At 55.7% G+C, this 9,649-nt stretch overlaps 1 long non-coding RNA gene across 1 annotated transcript; it reads left to right on the forward strand.

Annotated features, from left to right (window-relative positions):
• The first annotated feature begins 6,349 nt into the window (after nucleotides 1-6,349).
• LOC119873006 lies at nucleotides 6,350-9,219 on the forward strand. The gene is made up of 3 exons (XR_005362903.1): nucleotides 6,350-6,480; nucleotides 7,756-7,980; nucleotides 8,666-9,219. It is a non-coding gene; the product is annotated as an uncharacterized LOC119873006 (long non-coding RNA).
• The last annotated feature ends 430 nt before the right edge of the window (nucleotides 9,220-9,649 follow it).

Below are 9,649 nucleotides of genomic sequence, written 5' to 3' on the forward strand. Positions count from 1 at the left end.
TTAGCACGTTTGAATTATAGAGACATAAAGTGTGTGCTCAGATATGTCCGTGACCAACAAGAGGGTATCTATGCCCAACGAGAGGGGCTTCCTCGTGTCCTAACCCCCCGATCCACCTGCTTTGGATTGCGGGCGACCTGACCACCAAACTCAACCTGCAGCCCCTGCAGGGTTGTACCCCTCCTGGCTGTTCCTCCGATATCCCAGGAGAGGGCGCTCCAACCTCACAGGTCCTCCCCCTCCCGCTTGCCTCAGCCCTCTAAGGTGGGGTTGGGGTGCTGCACAGAAAAAAAAAAAAGATAGGACCCCAGACTGGCTCCAGGGAATCAAATACAGATGACTGAAGAGGGCAGCCGTGCCCCTGGCTGGCTTCAGTGACACTGGTCATACCAGAGGAGCGTGGGCCTGAGCTCTCCAGCCACCCGGAGAGCAAGTTTCTCCACCCAGGGCAGCTCCAGGTTCTGGGCAGGGCCCAGCTGTACCATCTCGCGGGACCTCTTCACAAAATATAAATTTACAAATACAATATGAGGAGGGCGCCTGGGTGGCTCAGTGGTTGAGCATCTGCCTTTGGCTCAGGTTGTGACCCCAGGGTCCTGGGATTGAGTCCCGCATCAGGCTCCCTGCATGGAGCCTGCTTCTCCCTCTGCCTGTGGCTCTGCCTCTGTCTCTCTCTATGTCTATCATGAATAAATTTAAAAATCTTTAAAAAAAATAATAAAAAATTGGGATCCCTGAGTGGCGCTGCAGTTTGGCGCCTGCCTTTGGCCCAGGGCGCGATCCGGGAGACCCTGGATCGAATCCCACGTCGGGCTCCCAGTGCATGGAGCCTGCTTCTCCCTCTGCCTGTGTCTCTGCCTCTCCCTCTCTCTGTGTGACTATCATAAATAAATAAAAATTTTAAAAATAATAATAAAAATAAATAAAAATAAAAAAATTAAAAATTTTTAAAAATATTCATGAGAGATACAGAGAGAGAGGCAGAGACACAGGCAGAGGGAGAAGCAGGCTCCCTGCAGGGAGCCCAACGTGGGACTCGATCCCTGGTCTCCAGGATCACGCCCCGGGCCAAAGGCAGGCACCAAACTGCTGAGCCACCCAGGGATCCCCTCTCATGAATAAATAAATAAAATCTTTTTTAAAAAAAATACAATATGAGGTATAGTAACTTGATGTTTATTTGGAATGAGGGAAAAAATCACAAAAGCCACGCTTTCTAAAAGCTGATAGTGGCCTGAATGTGAGATCCTCCCTGGGTCTTGGGAGAGAGTCTCACAAAGTGAGGGTCCCTGCAGCTCCAGCCTCTTCAGCTTCTTTACGGGTGCAGGTAACTCCACCACTGCCTGCATCTGCCCCCGAATGAGGAGTCCAGCCTGCTTCCTGAGCCCACCCTGCCGCTAAAATATGCTAGAAAGACGCAGCTCGAGCCAGCTGCCTGTCTGGGTCTCCACGCCTCTGTCCCGGCCACTGCCCTTGGAGCAGCCAGTTGTAGCCACACCATGACCGTGTGCATGGCTTGCTGCTGTCCCTTCCCTCCCTGCCACACCCCAGAATCGGTCACCTCCATCCCCTCCGGCTTTTGAGGCACAAGGTGGTTCCCTGGCTTCTTCCTCCTTGAGTCCTGGTTTCAGTGAATCCTCGGTCCACCTGCATTATCTCAAGATTGTAAAACTCACAGCCCCGATATGCCTTTCCTAAGGGCACTGTGATGCAGGAAATAACCTTTTTCTTAAAATCCGTGGTTTATGCGAGTGTGGGGGTGGGGTAGGGAGTGTAACTACATCCATTTGTTTATACTACAGTGTAAGTGACTTCAATAAAATTCAATAAACATTTATTAAGAGTTTACCCCATGTCCAGTGCTATTGTGGGTGTTTGGGATACATCAGCGAATAAAACAAAACCCATCCCTTACATGGAGTTTACACTCCAGCAGGAAGAGACTGACCACAAACAAGACATACAATCAATAAGTGAGTCATACGGTATGTGAGAAGATATTAAGTGCCATGAGTGGTGGGGAGGGGAATGAGCCGGGGAAGGAGGTTCAGGAAGGTCATTGCTAAAAAAAAAAAAAAAAAAAAAAAAAAAAAAAAAGGAAGGTCATTGCTGGGGGTGGGGTGGACTGGGAGAGGTTATAATTTCAGGCAGGTAAAGAGTGGTATTTGAGCAATGACTTGAAGAACACCTGGTGGAAGAGCTTTGCAGGCTGAGCAAAGACCCCAAGACAGGCGTGTGCCTGTGCAGGACTAGGGTGCTGGCCTGTGTAGCCGGAGCAGAGTGAGGGGAGAAGGCTGCTCGGTGTGTGGGGAGATGGGATGAGGTTGGAGGCAAGGGCCAGCCCAGGAGGGGTTCCGAGGGTCACTAGAGAACTCGGGGCCTGGGTGACATGTGCCTTTGCAGAGTTTGGGGCAGCAGGGGGCATCCTCAGACATCTTTTGAAAGGGTGTTTTGGGCTTTGCTGGGTTAAGATTGACTTTAAGGACTCAAAGGCACAATCAGGAGAGTCACTAGCAAGGTTATTACAACAATCCAGGCAAGAGCTGAAGGGGGAAGCTGTAGGGTGATGGGGATGCTGGGGGTGCCAGACCCTGGATGTATTTAATGATGGCGCCAACAAGATTCCCCAACAGAGGGGGTGCCTGGGTGGCTCAGTCAGTTAAGTGTCTACCTTTGGCTCAGATCATGATTTTGGGGTCCTGGGATCACCGAAGTTTGGGGCCCAAACATGAGGAAAAATAAAATCTTCATCATCGACCTGAGAAAACCTCAATGGGGCAGATTTGAGTGTTGGGGGGTGGAGAGAAAGAAAACCAGAATTGATTCAGGGGTGTTCATGAGCTATGGCAAGGAGGCGTCACACAGGCATTCGGAATCCAAGAATGAGCTTTGGGGGCAGGATCAGGGCTGGGGCGTGTGCTTGGGATTTCGGCGAGACAGTATCTAATGCCAGGAGGCAGCCGGAGCACCTCATCTCTCCAGCCTGCAGAGCTGTGGGGAGATAAACCTCTGCTGCTTATACGCACCCCCCCCCCCAGCAGCGTGAACAAACCGAGACTAAATGGGGCAGGGGGGCAGGTGCTCCCCCCGTCTTCTAGTCAGAGCTGAGAATGCCCGGCGCTCGCTCTCCCGGCCTCCCTTGCGGCTAGCCACGCTCCAGTGACCCAGGTGGGCTAGGAGATGTGAAGGGCAGGCCACTAGGGCTTGTGGGAAAATCTTTCCTCCTTGATGCAAGGAGCAGCGACAGGGAGAGCCTGCTCCTCCACTCCGCTTCTGGACCTGATTGTGCGAGGCTGTGGTATCCATCACGTGGCCGGGGAGGTGGCATCACAAAGATGCTGAGGACAGCAGGGCAGAAAGACGGGACGAGCCTGGCTTGGGTGACATCACTAGGTTGCTAGGCAACCCTGCCTCACACCTACCCTGTGAAGTGAACCAATAAATGTCTCTCTGCCCGGGCTTCTTGGAGTTGAGTTCTGTTACTTGCACCAAAGCATCCTGGGAGACACGGATCACCCTCCCCACGCTTCGTGTACGCACCGTCCCCGTGTGCCCGCTGCCTGGTGACGCGGGGCCCTCCCCTACCGGACTGTGAGCCCCTTGAACCTAGGGCCGGGTCCCCATCCGTGATCCCCAGCCTTGGCAACATGCCTGCGACAGAGGAGGGGCTCAGAGATATTTGAGGAGCACATTTGAAGAATGGAAGACAGGGTGCGGGATCCCTGCTCTCAGCAGCCCGGCTGTTGGGTTTCCCGAGAGCCGCTCCAGCAGGCACAGCACCCCAGCAGCCTGGCAGCGCCCGCGTGTAAACACGCCCGGGGTGAACGCCCACAGATGCCTCGGCTGACAGAAGTGTGGGCCTAAAGGCTGCAGCGCCAGCAAGGCTAGGAAGGCACGTATTCCCAGGGCATGGGGAACTGAGGACTGAGTTACTCCGTGGGGCCAGGTGGGGAGCGGCGTGCTGTAAATGCAGGCGTTTCTTCTAGAAAAGGCCTCCCCGTTGCCAAGACCCCTGCCTCACAGGGCTGGGGGTGCAAGCAGTCAGCTGGGAACCAACTGGCCCAGTGGGGTCTCCCACGAAGGAGGGGTCTTCTGAGACCTCAGAGCTAAGGACCTCCGACTGGGAGCTTGAGAGGGTGACAAGGCCCTTTCCTCCTTTCCCAAGCTCTTCCCATGATGCCAACATCAGTCCTGCCCGCTTCGGGTCTGCTACAAAGACCCACATTAGCCCGGCAGAAGTATGTCAGGGGAGCCTCCGGGGAGAAGGAGCGAGGACAGTCGGGTGGTTTAGGGGCAGAGGCTCCGTGCCAGGCTGGCCTGTGCTGGAATGCTCACTCCGCCACCTCCTCCCTCCCTGCCTCCCCGCCTCGCCGTTTAGGGCGGTCCCTGTATGTGCTGGCCACTGTCTATGGCACCAGGGTGACAGCCCTAAGCATGGCAATTGCCCAGATGTGAACTCAAACAGCAGCTCTACTCGGGGCCATGGGGCTTAAACCCCAATTAGGGAGGCTCAGAATCAGACCGCCGCTGGAACATGGTAAGGACCGTGGTGAGGACTTCCGCCAGGAAAGAGTACCCGAGGACACGTGGCAGCCATGGGGACAGGAGCCCATCGTTCAGTTCATCAGACTCATTATTGTAACAGTAGGACCCACTTCCTGTGGCTTTTGTGAGAATAAATGGGACACAGTCCAGAGGCCACTAAGCCTCTTCCCAGGCCTAAGTGCTTCCTAATGGGATGGGTGGTGGCCATGGCCATCCGGAGGCCGATGACGGGCCTGGAAGCCTGGAGGTTTTATTTATTTATTCATGAGAGACACCGAGAGAGGCAGAGACATAGGCAGAGGGAGAAGCAGGCTCCCTGCGGGGTCCTGGGGTCATGACCTGAACCAAAGGCAGACGCTCAACCACTGAGTCACCCAGGTGTCCCAGAAAGAAGGTTCTTGCACGGGCTGGTGCCTAGGGCCTGTTGGGCCCACCTTCCCTCTGGCCTGGCATTCCCTTGCAGCTGGACGGGCAGGTTCCAGTCCCCAGGCAGGGCTTGCCTGCTCTCCGTGACCTCAGCTGAGCTTCGGCTACTGGAGTCAAAACCAAATCCCTGAGTCCAGACACTCCTGGACACAGGTGCCACCATTTCCCTGGCTCAGGTCTATGAACCAGCTACCGTGCAGTGTGACAAAGAAGAAAGCAACCAGGCTTGGCTGTGTGGAGGCCTGGTCTGGAGCTATCTGTCACAGCTGTCTGTCACACCCTCACCCCTCAGGAAGAATGACACTAACAGGGAACAGAAGGCCAGGGCAGGAGCTTTGACACTTGTCCTCCCACCCAGAGCTCTGGGGCTGGCACACCATGGGCAGCCAAGGGGAGCTGTCACTGCCAAGCCCTCATCTCGTTGTCTGAGATGGGTGGTACTGCATGTGATCATAAAGCCCCGGGCTCCCTGCTACCTCAGTTTCCCTGAGAGGAAGGGAAACTGTAGGCCATCAGATACCACCACTGAGGTCAGAGTGAGACAAAGGAGCAGAGCCGGTGGATGTCTGCTCAGACCTGCCTTCTAGCCAAAGACATGCTAAGGTCCAGGAGAGGGCTGGGCAGGGGCCAAAAGGGCCAAGGGCACTCTGGGAGCGGGGCTGGTTTTGTGGGTGCAATGTGTGTGGTCACACAGGGCCCTGTACTTGGAAGGGCCTGGGGCTTGGTTCTGTGGTCTCTTGTCACTGTCTTAAAATTCTTGATTATTTTGGGGGGCACCTGGGTGGCTCCGTGGTTGAGCTATGCCTTTGGCTCAGGGCCTGATCCCTTTGTCCTGGGATCGGGTCCCCCACTGGGTTCCCTGCTTCTCCCTCTGCCTATGTCTCTGACTCTCTCTCTATGTCTCTCATGAACAAATAAATAAAATCTTTTTTAAAACTTCTTGATTATTTTTTAACAAATGCCCCTGCAAATTTTGTAGCTGGTCCTCTCTGAGGGAGAAGACTTATACACAAAGGGCATAAAGGGCATTCCTATCCAGGAACCCGAAATAGAGGGTATGGGAACAGCCAACCCACCATCGTCTCCCCACCAACTCAATGAAGAAACTAGAGTGGCCTCCTCTCTCAGACAGATGGAATATGTGTTTTCAGAAGAGTGGAGAGGTCAAGAATGGCCAGGACTTCAACAGGTTGCCCAAAAGGCCAAGAAGAAAGGCCAGGAGCCAGGGGAAGACCAGCTCCTCCTCCCGAGGTCCTGGTTGCCTCTTCCACAAATAGGGTAGCAGGGAGCACTGGTGAGCCCCTCCCCCCCCCCTCCCCCCCCCCCCCCCCCCCCCCCCCCCCCCCCCCGCAGCTGGGACTCGCCAGTGCAGGAGGCAGGCAGGCAGAGGGGAGCTAAGGAGGGGAAGAGGGGAGAGGTGGTTAGTCCTCAGAGCCAGGAGAGAGGCTCCTTAAGGACCTCAGCCAGCAGGGCCAGCCCAGGCCTGCTCCGACCTCTGGTCTCCAGCCAGTAAGTAATTGAGAAATTCCTCCAGAATGCTGCCGGGGCCCACGGGCCTTGCCCACCCCTGCACCCCCGGCCTGAGCCTGCTGCTTGGTCCAGGCAGACTGCTAGTTTCCACCTCCCAGAGGCTGGCCAGAGGCTCCTGTGGCCGCCCCACCTCACTCACAGCTGATCCGGGGTCAGACGGTGCCGGGAAGGAGCTGGCAACAGGGGAGCGGCCCTGGGTCCCAGACCAGGGCTGGGGAGAATCCAGGCTGGTTCCCAGGAAGAGGGGGCCCCACCCTGTGTGTGTTGTGGGGGGAATGAGGGAGACTTGGGGATCTGCCTGGGGCCCAGCCTAGAGCCCGGCCTGGTTCTCAGAAGCCAGGCCCAGGGAAGGGTGCCCTCCCCGGCAGAGACTGGCCAGGCTAGGCAGGAGCCAGGAGCCGGGGCAGGGCCTGCCTCAACACCCCACCTTCTGTCCCCGAAGCCGAGAACTGGGCCACTTGAGACTCTCTCCTTGGCATCTGCCCCATTCCAGGCTGCTAATCCCCTCCCAGGAAAACACAAAAGGCCCTGGGAGGCCCCAAGAGAGGGCAGGCCTCCCGTCAGGCTTTCATCCTTCACACTAGTGGGAAGTTTGTGCTGTTCCAACCTCAAGTAAAATCCCGAGAAAAGAGCAAGGGAGGTCTTCAGTGAAATTGGAGGGCAGATGCTTTGGCAAGGGAGGAAGGATGGGCAGAAGGGGAACTTACCCATTTCAGACTTGTGTCCCGGGCAGGAGTCCCTGCGTGGGCCCAGTCCACAAGGCTCCCAACTTCACGCCAGTCTCTACCTCCTTCCCTCTTCCTCCTCGGGCTCAGGCTGGCACTGCAGCTCCCAGGGTGGTGGGTGGGGGGCTGCCCTCCCATTTCCACAGACAGGGAAGCAGAAGCAGTCAAATGCCGGGTGATGTCAACAGCTAAGTGGCAAGAGCAAGGCTGCTGCTACCAGCTTCTCAGGGGCACTCTCTGGACAGGGCAGTGACGGCCCAAAGCCAGGAAGAGCTCTGGTCTCGGATCTCAGCTTTGCCACTTACTGGCCTCAGGGCCTTGGGCCAAACACTTGACACCCCCTACCTGTAAGGGAGGGAGGAGCTAACGGCCCTTGCTGGGGTCACCTCAATGCAGACATCAATAAGGATGACGGGGCATGGTACCAGGCCTGGCTGCAGAGACGACCTCGGTCAAGGGATCCTGCCCCTTTCCATGGCCGGAACTCTGCCCCCAACCCGGCTGCATCCCCCATGTTCCCACTGCCCAGGGCCTGCATCTCAGACTCTGTGTTACCAAGCTAGAGGGGATCTGCAAGTGTGCTCCCAAGGGCTCCCAGGCCCAGCTGCAGTTCGCGCCACCAGCACCGCCGAGCCTGTTTCCCTCCCTCGCCTGGCCTCAGCAGTGAGTCCGGCCACCACAGACGCTGTTGAAAAGTCCCAACTGTCCCTGGAGGCCCGATTCAAGTTCCTTCCATTGCTGAAAGGATCCAAAGGTAACCTGACTCATCCCCGGGTCTATCGAATCTGCAAGAGCTTCATTCATCATCTCCTTTAATAATAAAAGGGCCCCCCTGGACAGGCCTCCACATCCACAGGGCCTTTGAAGGTGTGAAGGCAAAGCACGGTCCTCTGCTTACCCCAGAGGACAACTTTGTCAGCTGTTCCCACCTGACCAGATGATCCTCTGCTACCCTGGCCCTGGCCTGGCCCTCTGACCTCCACCACCGCCACCCACCTGCTTCTGAGAAACCTCAACTAGCTCCCTGACTCAGTTTCCCCTAAGCTGATCTACTCCCTAATTGTGCATATGTCCTGGTTTGGCCTCTCATCTTGCCTGAGGCCTGACCTTTGGTCCCAGACCTCCAGCCATGAGCTCTACACATCTGATCTCACACAAACACACACACACACACACACACACGGATCTGCTGACCATTCCCACCTGTCACCTGCTCTTCCTGATACTCACCTCTGGTCACTAATGCAGGACCCAGGGTCTCTGCAAAGTGCTCCTTAAGTCTTATCCACAACTGCAGGAGGAGATGTCCCTTCTTGCTGGGCCTCGCTCTGTAAAAGCTCCCAAAGTAGAGCTGCTTGTGCTCCGAGGGACACAAACCATTTTTAATAAGATAAGTCTTCCCATTGTAATTTCCTGCACCCCATCTATGTCTACTTCAGGTTTCCACCTGGCTCAAGTGTGAGAGGGCGCCTCATCACACTCCCTGGGGACCCTCAGAATTCCCTCTACCCCCGGATGCCTCTCAGTCCTAGCATGTGGGGCCTGACCCGGTCCCTGGAGAGGAGTCATATCCCACACAGCCCTCCACTGCTCCTACAAACAGATTTCTAGAAGGCCTCCCTGCACAGATGCGTCTTGGGCTGAAGCTGGGACCCTGCTACACAACCATCAGCTCAGCCCGGCTCGCAACCGACTCTACCCGCCTGGGACTCATACCCTTCCATCTGATCCTTCCCCAAAAGGGCTCCAGTCCTTGATCCTTCAGCTTTCAAGACGTTTGAGATTCGTCCCCCAGCTCAAACATGGCCCGTGTGGAAACCCACATGACAGATCCCCCTCCATCCCTCTCTGTCCATGTTCCTGCCTCTCCCGTGTATTATTTCCTTCTACACGTCGAGGCTCCTAGAGACAATGCATCTGTTCCCATGCTGGGTGTAGAGCAAGTGCAGAACACTAGCTCTGAGGTTGGCTGACTCCATGAATAAAATGGGAGACCTGCCCAGGGGCCTCTTTCTTGTCCATCTACTCCCCAAACCTGCCCGTCTTGGGGAGAGCCCAGGTGTGGAGTGTTTACTCCCCAAAATGACTTAGAGATACTTCAAAAAGAAGGAGAATTGCTGTCTTCTTACCACGGTGATGGCACTTCCCGTGTCAACTCATCTAGAAGGTGGAGACCACCACCCCTCACCAAAAACAAACCCTGCAAACGTAATGCTTACATGTGTCCTATGCAAAACTCCATGGTGAGCGGCCCGTCAGGTGACACAGATAAAGCCCTTGTCCTTAAAATGCCTCTTAATATGTTCAAGGAGGTAGATTCTTCTGAGAATCTGATGAAAACTCGATAGTTGCCCCAGAGAAACGCACCCTCCCCCCAATTTTGCTCATAGTTCCAGGAGGTCTGCTGACCCTACGTAGACCAT

The sequence above is a fragment of the Canis lupus genome, chromosome 8 (assembly GCF_011100685.1).
Source record: "Canis lupus familiaris isolate Mischka breed German Shepherd chromosome 8, alternate assembly UU_Cfam_GSD_1.0, whole genome shotgun sequence".
Lineage (NCBI taxonomy): Eukaryota > Metazoa > Chordata > Mammalia > Carnivora > Canidae > Canis > Canis lupus.